Consider the following 12,540-nt stretch of genomic DNA (forward strand, 5'->3'; position numbering starts at 1 on the left):
TTGATTTTATCTTTGCACTCCCAGATAAACAGACTTTTGAGGTGGTCTTTACGAATAGCATGTTGGTGGAAAGATGTATTAAGGTTTGGAGGGAGAAAAGGGAATCAGAAGTGGTGTTAATAGATATGACAATGCAGTCTCTAGCACAGCGAGAGACGAAATCTATTACTGTCGCCATGCTATCCGAAAAAATAAGAATTGAAGATATTCAACAATGGTTAGGAAGATTTTGTAGAGTGCAGAGAGGGATGGCAGGAAGGGACGAGCATGGAATTAAAACCGGGTATTACAACTTTCAGGTAAAATTGAAAGTTAGTGAGGAAGGAGACCTCAAACACCTACCACCAACTATACAAATTGGTGCTATAAGAGGTATAATTTTCTATAGTGGTCAACCAAAAATGTGTAGAAAATGCGAGCAGGAAGGGCACGTAGCGGCTGACTGTAAACAGGAGAAATGTAAGAATTGTGGAGAGTTGGGTCACCTGACGAGGAATTGTAGAGAGAAAATAATGTGTCACCTGTGTGGGGAAAAAACCCACAGCTTTAGAAGCTGCCCGTTATCATATGCAAACAAGTGTAAAAAGGTTGAGACAATTAGTGTCCAATTACGAAGAGAGGAAGAGGAAGAAGAAGAAGAGGAAGTAAGTGAAGACGAAGGGGGAAATAGTGTTGTGCTGTTTCAAACACCCATCGGAAGTCACGAAAAGCTTAAAAGCTTAATAGAAAGTAGTGAGGTTCCAAGAGAAAATCAGACTGTGGAAGAGATGAATAAGAAGGAAGATGAAGAGAAAGTCTCCTCCCTAGGTAGCAGAGAACAAAAGATGCAAGACAGTTTGGGGAACATCCAGTTGGAACTAGAGGAGATGACCAACATATTATTAAGCTCACCCTTAATACCTACAATAGATAATGACAATGCAGGGATTAGGGACTGGTACCAAATAGTCCAAGAAAGCAGTGAACAAGCTGAGAGAAAGGATAGTGAAGAGGTAACGGCCAGCCCAAAGGCGACCTTCCTAAAAAAAGAATCGGTCGAAGCCTTCTCCAAAATCACCCTGATGAAAGAGCAAAATAAAAAGAGAACACGCACTCAAGAGAGTGACAGAAATAAAAAGAAGAGGCCAGAAGAAGAAGAAAGAAAGAAGACAACAAAATAATCAAAAACCCCATGAGAATCGCTTCAATCAATGTTAGAAGTATCAAGAGGGGAAGCAAAAGGGAAATTGTGTTTAGAGCCCTTCAAGAGACAGAAGCTGACATCATCTGTATTCAAGAATGTGGCCTTCCCTTTCAGAGGTCCTATTCAAAATTTGAAGAAGGGTGGAAAGGAGGGGAAGCCTTCTTTTCTGGCTCAAATGAAAATAAGAGTGCGGGAATAGGGTTTTTAATTAAAAACAAAAACGTTGAAGTATTAAGGTTTGAGATTATTCTCCAGGGAAGAATAGCTACCCTAACTGTTAAAGTAGATGGAGGGAAGCACAACATTGTAAATATATATGCACCTCCACAAATCAACGAGAGAATGGAAGTCTTTCAGAAGTTAAGGACAGAATTGCAAGGGATGGAAGATGTTATAATAGCGGGGGACCTGAACTGCCAAATAGAATCCAAAAGGAAAAGATCCTTGGATAAAACATCCAGGTTCCTAATCAACATGATGAAAGACTTCCAAATAAAAGATAATTATAGAGAGATTGAAAAGGACACGGAAGGATATACATGGAGAGCGGAAGGGGGGAACTGGAGATCAAGAATCGACTACATTTTAAGTAGCGCGAGATATAGAACTAAAAGTTTTCTAATTAAACCGACCTGTTTTTCTGACCATAACATCATTTTATCAGAATGTGAGGGAAGAAACAGGGACAATAGAGGGAAAGGGTTTTGGAAACTAAACGCGCTACTCTTAGAAGACAAGGAAATTAGAACTGAATTTGAAAACAAATACAAACAATGGGAAACCCTAAAAGAAGGGTGTAGGACAAGAGGAGAATGGTGGGACATCATTAAATTTAGGGCCAAGCAATTCTTTCAAAGGAAAGGAAAGGAAAAAAGTAAGAGGGAGAAGGAACAATTAATGTTACTGCAAGAAGAACTGGAGGAAGCATATAGGCTGGAAAATGAAGGGACAGAGACCGGGAGACAGGTGAAGCAGATAAAGTCAGAGATGATGGACATCTACAAAAGAAAGGAAGAGAAACTGAAGTTCCAAAGTAGGGTCCAGCACTTAGAAGAGGACGAGAAGTGCACACGCTTCTTCTTTAAAAAAATAAAACAAAGAACGAAAAAGAGCAGCATCGATTTCCTGAAAGACGAAGAAGGGAATCTACAAAGAGAAGAAACAAAGAAACAGCAGATTGTAGAAACCTTCTTTGGAGAGCTCTACAGCTTCAAAAATAGGGAAATCCAAAAAGAAGAAGTGCTTAACGAGATCGACCGGAACATCACACAACAACAACGGAAAGAAATGGTAGAGGAGTTCAAAATGAGCGAACTTGAAAAAGCAGTGAAGACCATGAAGAAGAACAAGACACCGGGCTCAGACGGTTTAACGGCGGATTTTTATACCACCTTCTGGAATTTAATTAGAGAAGATATATTGGAGATATTCCAAGAAATATTAAGAGGAGAAGAGGGCCCGAAATCATGGAAGAATGGAATCATCACCTTAATCCCAAAAGATGGGGACAAAGCAGAGATCACCAACTGGAGGCCAATAACCCTGTTATGCCAGGACTACAAATTGCTAACTAAGGTCCTGGCAAATCGTTTTAGGGAAGTCCTGGGTGACATTATTCAAGAAGACCAGGTGTGTGCAGTTCCCGGACGGTCCATAAGTGACAACTTGATTTTAGTTAGAGACATTTTAGAGTACGCAAAAGAGCGGAATTTATCGGTAGGACTTTTAAATATTGATATGGAGAAGGCTTTTGATTCCATTAATCATGATTTTTTGTGGGAAACCCTGGAAAGATTTGACATACCCAAACACATCATAAAGGTGATCCAGAAATGCTATCAAGGGATATCAAGTAAAGTGTTGATAAACGGGCATTTAACGAAGGAGATTAACATTGAGAGAGGAGTACGACAAGGATGTCCACTTTCCGCAATTTTATTTGTCCTCGCAATCGAAGGGCTGGCAACAATGATCAGAAAAAATCAAGACATCAAGGGGATAGAAATCCCCGGAAGTGAAGGAAAAGAAGCCAAATGTATAATGTACATGGACGACATAACAATTGTGGCAAGAGAAGGAGTGTCCTTAGATAGCGCACTAGAAACAACGGAGCGATTTTGTAAAGCTGCCGGTACGAAAATAAACTGGAAGAAAACGGAGTGTCGTGTTCAAGGGAAGTGGACAGAGGATACAAATCCCAAAATAAAAACCCATAGACAACCGATAAAGATATTAGGGATCTGGTTTGGGAGTAAGAAGGAAGGGGAAAAAGATTGGAAGAGAACATGCAGATATGTCAACCAAACAACGGGGATGTGGAAATTGAGGAACCTCAGCTATGAGGGGAAAATCCTCCTCCTCAAGTCAATCATCCTGCCAAAACTGATTTTTTGGGCAACAATATATCTACCAAGGAGAGAGATCCTCAAAAAGATAGAAAGACAATGTTTTTATTTCTTTTGGGGGTCAAAATGGGAAAGATTAAAAAGAGAAACCGTTGTGAAAACTAAAATGAAAGGAGGGAAGGATCTTCCTGATTTAAAAAATCTTCTAAAACTCCGCTACACATTTGCGTATATCAGACTAATCAGAGAAAGGAGTGGAAAGGTCGCGGATATGGCCAGATACATGATGGGAGGGGTGCTAAGGAAATATAATTTATATACAACCACCAATAAAAGACCGTATGCCTTTAACGTCGCCAAAATTTACAAACCCATAATTAATTGTTTAGAAACTAACAACTTTGGAAAAGAAAAGGGGAAAGTGTGGACAAACTGGAGATTAGTCATGAAAATGGCCAAAGACAAGAAACCAGCAACATGGATTAAAGAAACATCTAAATTAGAGTCTGAAAAAATATGGGACGTTATATCAAATAATTATCTCCCAAATAATTTGAAGGACATAGCATGGCAGGCCGTACACGATATTCTCCAGACAAATAACAATTTGTTTAAAAGGAAATCGGTGAAAAACCCAAAATGTCCTTACCCAAAATGTAAAGAAATTGAAACTGCCAAGCATGCACTATACGAATGTAGGAAGGCACAAATAGTGTGGAATAAAGTAAGGACAGAAAAAATAGTGGAAGGGCAAATTGACAAAGAAATAGTAATGTTTGGCAGGTCAAAAAAACAAAATGTGAGTAGGGAAAAATGGGTCAAAATAAATTATATAAAAGAGGCGATCTGGGTCAGAAGACAGATATACACAAAGAAAGAGAAACTTCTCCCCATTGCAAGTGTTTTACAGATGGCCAAAGAAAAAATAGAATTCTTCGAATCATCAAGGACCTGAAAAGGAAGACCACCCCTGGGTTAAAGTAAGTGTGAAAAAAACTTTTAGAATGTTTTATGTGTTGTTTTTTAATGGTTTGAAATGTTTTATGCATGAATCACAAAACCGGAAATTCCAAAGGGAAGCCATGGAACAGTCATGGAGTTCACATGGAAAACGGGAGAGAAAAAAACAACTAATTTGTTTTAATTGAATAAAGCAATTAGCACAAAAAAAAAAAAAAAAAAAAAAAAAAAAAAAAAAAAAAAGGTGGTTCTCCCAGGGCGAGGCTCATCCATTGCACTCCGGGTGTGCTGACCCCTGCGATTTCCCCAAATGCGGGAAACTCGACTGCATAATTTGTGGTAGTGGGGGACTGCGTTCGCGCTCTCCCCTGATAACTTTGGTTCAAAAGACAGACTGAAAAAGCTTTTTATCATTTCGTTGTGGAGTGGAAACTGGTTATTTGGCTGAAAATGAAGCAGGAGCCGCAGAGACAACAGCAGAAGTGGGACATCAAAGTGATAGTAATACTAATAATAAATTTTATTTATATAGCGCCTTTCCCATGAGCAAGGTACTTAAACCTGTGATAAATACAGAAGATCCTAAAGATTATTTATTTATTGATTTATTTAAAGGAACAGCCCCCCCCTAAAAATAATGATAAAAAAATATTCATTTTAATTGATTAATTAATTAATTAATAATTTAGTTATTGAATTTATATAAAGGAAACTCCCCCCATAAAAAAAAAATGATAAGAAATTGATTGATTATTTATTTATTTATTTATTTATTTCTACCTACCCACATGTGTACCATTACTGCATTATTAATATTTTTAAGTTCTCTCACCTCCTTTGACAGCAGCATGGAACAGTGAGTGATGTGAAGAGAATAAAGTGGAGAGAAGTGGAACTGAGTGCACTTTCTTTCTTTCATCCATCCATCCTTTTTGTGCAACTTTACTTATTTCAAGCTGCTTTACTTGCTGCCAAGTGCCAGCTTTCTGACACGGGTGAAAGGAGGAAAAGAAAAAGACAGCGAAAAGGGTGACCCCTGCTGGCAGAAAGGCAAAAGCTTACAGCACCAGGTATTCCCAGGCGGTCTCCCATCCAAGTACTAACCGAGCCCGACCCTGCTTAGCTTCCGAGATCGGACGAGATCGGGCGTATTCAAGGTGGTATGGCCGTAAACGAGAGCGGCAAGTTTTTCTCTCCCCATATAGGCAAGGTTGGAAGCCCTCTTTACTAAACGACAGCCCAATGTTTTTTTTTTTTCTGTTTTATTTCTCCCTTATCTTTCTTCCATTTTTATTGTTTCTTTTGAAATTTTCAGAATGATTTTTCAATTTAAATGTTCTTTATCCTTTATGCTGGACCCCTTCTGTCGGCTCTCTCGCTGTCGCCGACCAAATCCCGCCACCCACGTTTATGTATAGATAGATAGATACATAGAGAGATAGAACGTGAGGCATCTTCCAGAAACAGCCGGCAACCTCGTGTCCATCCTAACGTGGAATCCCACAGTGGCATCAAAGGGCAAGCACCGGCTCTCGTCTCGGACGGGTACGCAGCGCTGCCCCGCATCTCCCTTCCCCGAAGGTGCTTCGCTGCTGTGCGCGAGCGCCCACGCCGAGGGGTTCTTTCTCTCTCTCTCTCTCTCTCTCTCTCCCTCCAGAGCGCAGGGTCGCCTTCCTCTTTCGCAGATTTGCCTCCAGCCGCCTGTCCACGCTGTTGGGCGGCTGTTTCTCATTCAGCGTCCCACCCAGTGTCTACCCCTTCTGTTTCTCTTCCAGCCAATAAGCTCCAGAGATGGGTGGCTGGTTTGCATAAGAGCGAAGTGCACCTCGGGTTCTTCTGCCGAAACCTGTCTAATCAAGGAGGTGAGGTCGGTGCAACCCCATCATCCGGGTCACGGAGCACAGGGGCGTCAGGCCAGCTGCTCGCTCGTGCGCATGCGTGCTCTGGAGGCCGATGGAGCCCGAAGCAGGCCGAAGGAGCCCGAAGGACCACGAAGGTTCGAGGACGGCGGGGCACGTCGCCCGCCGGCGAGCGATGAAGCCGCGGAAGAGGGAGGTTGAGCGCCGGGCTGTACAACTCATACTTACCTGGCAGGGGAGATACCATGATCACTAAGGTGGTTCTCCCAGGGCGAGGCTCATCCATTGCACTCCGGGTGTGCTGACCCCTGCGATTTCCCCAAATGCGGGAAACTCGACTGCATAATTTGTGGTAGTGGGGGACTGCGTTCGCGCTCTCCCCTGATAACTTTGGTTTAAAAGACAGACTGAAAAAGCTTTTTATCTTTTCGTTGTGGAGTGGAAACTGGTTGTTTGGGTGAAAATGAAGCAGGAGCCGCAGAGACAACAGCAGAAGTGGGACATCAAAGTGATAGTAATACTAATAATAAATTTTATTTATATAGCGCCTTTCCCATGAGCAAGGTACTTAAACCTGTGATAAATACAGAAGATCCTAAAGATTATTTATTTATTTATTTAAAGGAACACCCCCCCCTAAAAATAATGATAAAAAAATATTAATTTTAATTGATTAATTAATTAATTAATTAATTAATAATTTAGTTATTGAATTTATATAAAGGAAACTCCCCCCTATAAAAAAAAAAATGATAAGAAATTGATTGATTATTTATTTATTTATTTATTTATTTCTACCTACCCACATGTGTACCATTACTGCATTATTAATATTTTTAAGTTCTCTCACCTCCTTTGACAGCAGCATGGAACAGTGAGTGATGTGAAGAGAATAAAGTGGAGAGAAGTGGAACTGAGTGCACTTTCTTTCTTTCATCCATCCATCCTTTTTGTGCAACTTTACTTATTTCAAGCTGCTTTACTTGCTGCCAAGTGCCAGCTTTCTGACACGGGTGAAAGGAGGAAAAGAAAAAGACAGCGAAAAGGGTGACCCCTGCTGGCAGAAAGGCAAAAGCTTACAGCACCCGGTATTCCCAGGCGGTCTCCCATCCAAGTACTAACCGAGCCCGACCCTGCTTAGCTTCCGAGATCGGACGAGATCGGGCGTATTCAAGGTGGTATGGCCGTAAACGAAAGCGGCAAGTTTTTCTCTCCCCATATAGGCAAGGTTGGAAGCCCTCTTTACTAAACGACAGCCCAATGTTTTTTTTTTTTTTCTGTTTTATTTCTCCCCTATCTTTCTTCCATTTTTATTCTTTCTTTTGAAATTTTCAGAATGATTTTTGAATTTGAATGTTCTTTATCCTTTATGCTGGACCCCTTCTGTCGGCTCTCTCGCTGTCGCCGACCAAATCCCGCCACCCACGTTTATGTATAGATAGATAGATAGATAGATAGATAGATAGATAGATAGATAGAACGTGAGGCATCTTCCAGAAACAGCCGGCAACCTCGTGTCCATCCTAACGTGGAATCCCACAGTGGCATCAAAGGGCAAGCACCGGCTCTCGTCTCGGACGGGTACGCAGCGCTGCCCCGCATCTCCCTTCCCCGAAGGTGCTTTGCTGCTGTGCGCGAGCGCCCACGCCGAGGGGTTCTTTCTCTCTCTCTCTCTCTCTCTCTCTCTCTCTACGGAAAGCAGGGTCGCCTTCCTCTTTCGCAGATTTGCCTCCAGCCGCCTGTCCACGCTGTTGGGCGGCTGTTTCTCATTCAGCGTCCCACCCAGTGTCTACCCCTTCTGTTTCTCTTCCAGCCAATAAGCTCCAGAGATGGGTGGTTGGTTTGCATAAGAGCGAAGTGCACCTCGGGTTCTTCTGCCGAAACCTGTCTAATCAAGGAGGTGAGGTCGGTGCAACCCCATCATCCGGGTCACGGAGCACAGGGGCGTCAGGCCAGCTGCTCGCTCGTGCGCATGCGTGCTCTGGAGGCCGATGGAGCCCGAAGCAGGCCGAAGGAGCCCGAAGGACCACGAAGGTTCGAGGACGGCGGGGCACGTCGCCCGCCGGCGAGCGATGAAGCCGCGGAAGAGGGAGGTTGAGCGCCGGGCTGTACAACTCATACTTACCTGGCAGGGGAGATACCATGATCACTAAGGTGGTTCTCCCAGGGCGAGGCTCATCCATTGCACTCCGGGTGTGCTGACCCCTGCGATTTCCCCAAATGCGGGAAACTCGACTGCATAATTTGTGGTAGTGGGGGACTGCGTTCGCGCTCTCCCCTGATAACTTTGGTTCAAAAGACAGACTGAAAAAGCTTTTTATCTTTTCGTTGTGGAGTGGAAACTGGTTGTTTGGGTGAAAATGAAGCAGGAGCCACAGAGACAACAGCAGAAGTGGGACATCAAAGTGATAGTAATACTAATAATAAATTTTATTTATATAGCGCCTTTCCCATGAGCAAGGTACTTAAACCTGTGATAAATACAGAAGATCCTAAAGATTATTTATTTATTTATTTATTTATTTAAAGGAACACCCCCCCCCTAAAAATAATGATAAAAAAATATTCATTTTAATTGATTAATTAATTAATTAATTAATTAATAATTTAGTTTTTGAATTTATATAAAGGAAACTCCCCCCTATAAAAAAAAAAAATGATAAGAAATTGATTGATTATTTATTTATTTATTTATTTATTTATTTCTACCTACCCACATGTGTACCATTACTGCATTATTAATATTTTTAAGTTCTCTCACCTCCTTTGACAGCAGCATGGAACAGTGAGTGATGTGAAGAGAATAAAGTGGAGAGAAGTGGAACTGAGTGCACTTTCTTTCTTTCATCCATCCATCCTTTTTGTGCAACTTTACTTATTTCAAGCTGCTTTACTTGCTGCCAAGTGCCAACTTTCTGACACGGGTGAAAGGAGGAAAAGAAAAAGACAGCGAAAAGGGTGACCCCTGCTGGCAGAAAGGCAAAAGCTTACAGCACTCGGTATTCCCAGGCGGTCTCCCATCCAAGTACTAACCGAGCCCGACCCTGCTTAGCTTCCGAGATCGGACGAGATCGGGCGTATTCAAGGTGGTATGGCCGTAAACGAAAGCGGCAAGTTTTTCTCTCCCCATATAGGCAAGGTTGGAAGCCCTCTTTACTAAACGACAGCCCAATGTTTTTTTTTTTTTCTGTTTTATTTCTCCCCTATCTTTCTTCCATTTTTATTCTTTCTTTTGAAATTTTCAGAATGATTTTTGAATTTGAATGTTCTTTATCCTTTATGCTGGACCCCTTCTGTCGGCTCTCTCGCTGTCGCCGACCAAATCCCGCCACCCACGTTATGTATAGATAGATAGATAGATAGATAGATAGATAGATAGATAGATAGAACGTGAGGCATCTTCCAGATATAGCCGGCAACCTCGTGTCCTTCCTAACGTGGAATCCCACAGTGGCATCAAAGGGCAAGCACCGGCTCTCGTCTCGGACGTGTACGCAGCGCTGCCCCACATCTCCCTTCCCGAGGGTGCTTCGCTGCTGTGCGCGAGCGCCCACGCCGAGGGGTTCTTTCTCTCTCTCTCTCTCTCTCTCTCTCCCTCCAGAGCGCAGGGTCTCCTTCCTCTTTCGCAGCTTTGCCTCCTGCCGCCTGTCCCAGCTGTTGGGCGGCTGTTTCTCATTCAGCGTCCCACCCAGTCTCTTCCTCTTCTATTTCTCTTCCAACCAATAAGCTCCCGAAATGGGTGGTTGGTTTGCATAAGAGCGAGGTGCACCTTGGGTTTGCTGGCAAAACCTGTCTAATCAAGGAGGTGAGGTCGGTGCAACCCCATCATCCGGGTCACGGAGCACATGGGCGTCAGGCCAGCTGCTCGCTCGTGCGCATGCGTGCTCTGGAGGCCGATGGAGCCCGAAGCAGGCCGAAGGAGCCCGAAGGACCACGAAGGTCGAGGACGGCGGGGCACGTCGCCCGCCGGCGAGCGATGAAGCCGCGGAAGAGGGAGGTTGAGCGCCGGGCTGTACAACTCATACTTACCTGGCAGGGGAGATACCATGATCACTAAGGTGGTTCTCCCAGGGCGAGGCTCATCCATTGCACTCCGGGTGTGCTGACCCCTGCGATTTCCCCAAATGCGGGAAACTCGACTGCATAATTTGTGGTAGTGGGGGACTGCGTTCGCGCTCTCCCCTGATAACTTTGGTTTAAAAGACAGACTGAAAAAGCTTTTTATCTTTTCGTTGTGGAGTGGAAACTGGTTGTTTGGGTGAAAATGAAGCAGGAGCCGCAGAGACAACAGCAGAAGTGGGACATCAAAGTGATAGTAATACTAATAATAAATTTTATTTATATAGCGCCTTTCCCATGAGCAAGGTACTTAAACCTGTGATAAATACAGAAGATCCTAAAGATTATTTATTTATTTATTTAAAGGAACACCCCCCCCTAAAAATAATGATAAAAAAATATTCATTTTAATTGATTAATTAATTAATTAATAATTTAGTTATTGAATTTATATAAAGGAAACTCCCCCCTATAAAAAAAAAAAATGATAAGAAATTGATTGATTATTTATTTATTTATTTATTTCTACCTACCCACATGTGTACCATTACTGCATTATTAATATTTTTAAGTTCTCTCACCTCCTTTGACAGCAGCATGGAACAGTGAGTGATGTGAAGAGAATAAAGTGGAGAGAAGTGGAACTGAGTGCACTTTCTTTCTTTCATCCATCCATCCTTTTTGTGCAACTTTACTTATTTCAAGCTGCTTTACTTGCTGCCAAGTGCCAACTTTCTGACACGGGTGAAAGGAGGAAAAGAAAAAGACAGCGAAAAGGGTGACCCCTGCTGGCAGAAAGGCAAAAGCTTACAGCACTCGGTATTCCCAGGCGGTCTCCCATCCAAGTACTAACCGAGCCCGACCCTGCTTAGCTTCCGAGATCGGACGAGATCGGGCGTATTCAAGGTGGTATGGCCGTAAACGAAAGCGGCAAGTTTTTCTCTCCCCATATAGGCAAGGTTGGAAGCCCTCTTTACTAAACGACAGCCCAATGTTTTTTTTTTTTTTCTGTTTTATTTCTCCCCTATCTTTCTTCCATTTTTATTCTTTCTTTTGAAATTTTCAGAATGATTTTTGAATTTGAATGTTCTTTATCCTTTATGCTGGACCCCTTCTGTCGGCTCTCTCGCTGTCGCCGACCAAATCCCGCCACCCACGTTTATGTATAGATAGATAGATAGATAGAGAGAGAGATAGATAGATAGATAGATAGAGAGATAGAACGTGAGGCATCTTCCAGAAACAGCCGGCAACCTCGTGTCCATCCTAACGTGGAATCCCACAGTGGCATCAAAGGGCAAGCACCGGCTCTCGTCTCGGACGGGTACGCAGCGCTGCCCCACATCTCCCTTCCCGAGGGTGCTTCGCTGCTGTGCGCGAGCGCCCACGCCGAGGGGTTCTTTTTCTCTCTCTCTCTCCCTCTCCCTCCAGAGCGCAGGGTCTCCTTCCTCTTTCGCAGCTTTGCCTCCTGCCGCCTGTCCCAGCTGTTGGGCGGCTGTTTCTCATTCAGCGTCCCACCCAGTCTCTTCCTCTTCTATTTCTCTTCCAACCAATAAGCTCCCGAAATGGGTGGTTGGTTTGCATAAGAGCGAGGTGCACCTTGGGTTTGCTGGCAAAACCTGTCTAATCAAGGAGGTGAGGTCGGTGCAACCCCATCATCCGGGTCACGGAGCACACGTGCGTCAGATCTGCTGCTAGCTCGTGCGCACGCGCGCGCGCGCTCCGGAGGCCGATGGAGCCCGAAGCAGGCCGAAGGAGCCCGAAGGACAACGAAGGTCCGAGGACGGCGGGGCACGTCGCCCGCCGGCGAGCGATGAAGCCGCGGAAGAGGGAGGTTGAGCGACGGGCTGTACAACTCATACTTACCTGGCAGGGGAGATACCTTTGGTTCTTCGCTGTCAGGTGTAGGGAGCGCCCCACGGCCTTGGATCCAGAGCTGGGTAGGTTGGCTTGTCCACCACCCTGTTTTTCTGTTTCCCTTGGTGCGCGGCGAATTCAATTTTTAGGAGAAGGATGGCGGAAATGGTGTTACTTGGTGGTTCCAACAGAAGAATGGGATCGGAGAGAGAAGATGGATCGGAATTTGGAAGAGGAGGAGGAAGACCAGCATCACGGATTCCTATTGATGGGAGAG

The 12,540-nt window shown here is 43.9% G+C and overlaps 7 non-coding genes and 1 pseudogene across 7 annotated transcripts; 4 read left to right on the top strand and 4 right to left on the bottom strand.

The window, feature by feature from the left end:
- The first annotated feature begins 4,721 nt into the window (after positions 1 to 4,721).
- LOC127528063 (uncharacterized) lies at positions 4,722 to 4,859 on the top strand (annotated as a pseudogene).
- Positions 4,860 to 5,543: 684 nt separating this feature from the next.
- Positions 5,544 to 5,662, bottom strand: LOC114643228 (5S ribosomal RNA). Its single transcript, XR_003714729.2, has one exon. It is a non-coding gene; the product is annotated as a 5S ribosomal RNA (ribosomal RNA).
- A 905-nt stretch (positions 5,663 to 6,567) lies between these two features.
- On the top strand, positions 6,568 to 6,731 carry LOC127528048 (U1 spliceosomal RNA). The gene has a single exon (XR_007935198.1). It is a non-coding gene; the product is annotated as a U1 spliceosomal RNA (small nuclear RNA).
- A 689-nt stretch (positions 6,732 to 7,420) lies between these two features.
- Positions 7,421 to 7,539, bottom strand: LOC127528081 (5S ribosomal RNA). Its single transcript, XR_007935225.1, has one exon. It is a non-coding gene; the product is annotated as a 5S ribosomal RNA (ribosomal RNA).
- A 925-nt stretch (positions 7,540 to 8,464) lies between these two features.
- On the top strand, positions 8,465 to 8,628 carry LOC127528049 (U1 spliceosomal RNA). Its single transcript, XR_007935199.1, has one exon. It is a non-coding gene; the product is annotated as a U1 spliceosomal RNA (small nuclear RNA).
- A 703-nt stretch (positions 8,629 to 9,331) lies between these two features.
- On the bottom strand, positions 9,332 to 9,450 carry LOC114643209 (5S ribosomal RNA). Its single transcript, XR_003714713.1, has one exon. It is a non-coding gene; the product is annotated as a 5S ribosomal RNA (ribosomal RNA).
- Positions 9,451 to 10,368: 918 nt separating this feature from the next.
- On the top strand, positions 10,369 to 10,532 carry LOC114643241 (U1 spliceosomal RNA). The gene has a single exon (XR_003714738.1). It is a non-coding gene; the product is annotated as a U1 spliceosomal RNA (small nuclear RNA).
- Positions 10,533 to 11,210: 678 nt separating this feature from the next.
- On the bottom strand, positions 11,211 to 11,329 carry LOC114643212 (5S ribosomal RNA). The gene has a single exon (XR_003714714.1). It is a non-coding gene; the product is annotated as a 5S ribosomal RNA (ribosomal RNA).
- Between the last annotated feature and the right edge of the window lie 1,211 nt (positions 11,330 to 12,540).

This window comes from Erpetoichthys calabaricus, chromosome 5 (assembly GCF_900747795.2).
Source record: "Erpetoichthys calabaricus chromosome 5, fErpCal1.3, whole genome shotgun sequence".
In the NCBI taxonomy this organism is placed as follows: Eukaryota; Metazoa; Chordata; class Cladistia; order Polypteriformes; family Polypteridae; genus Erpetoichthys; species Erpetoichthys calabaricus.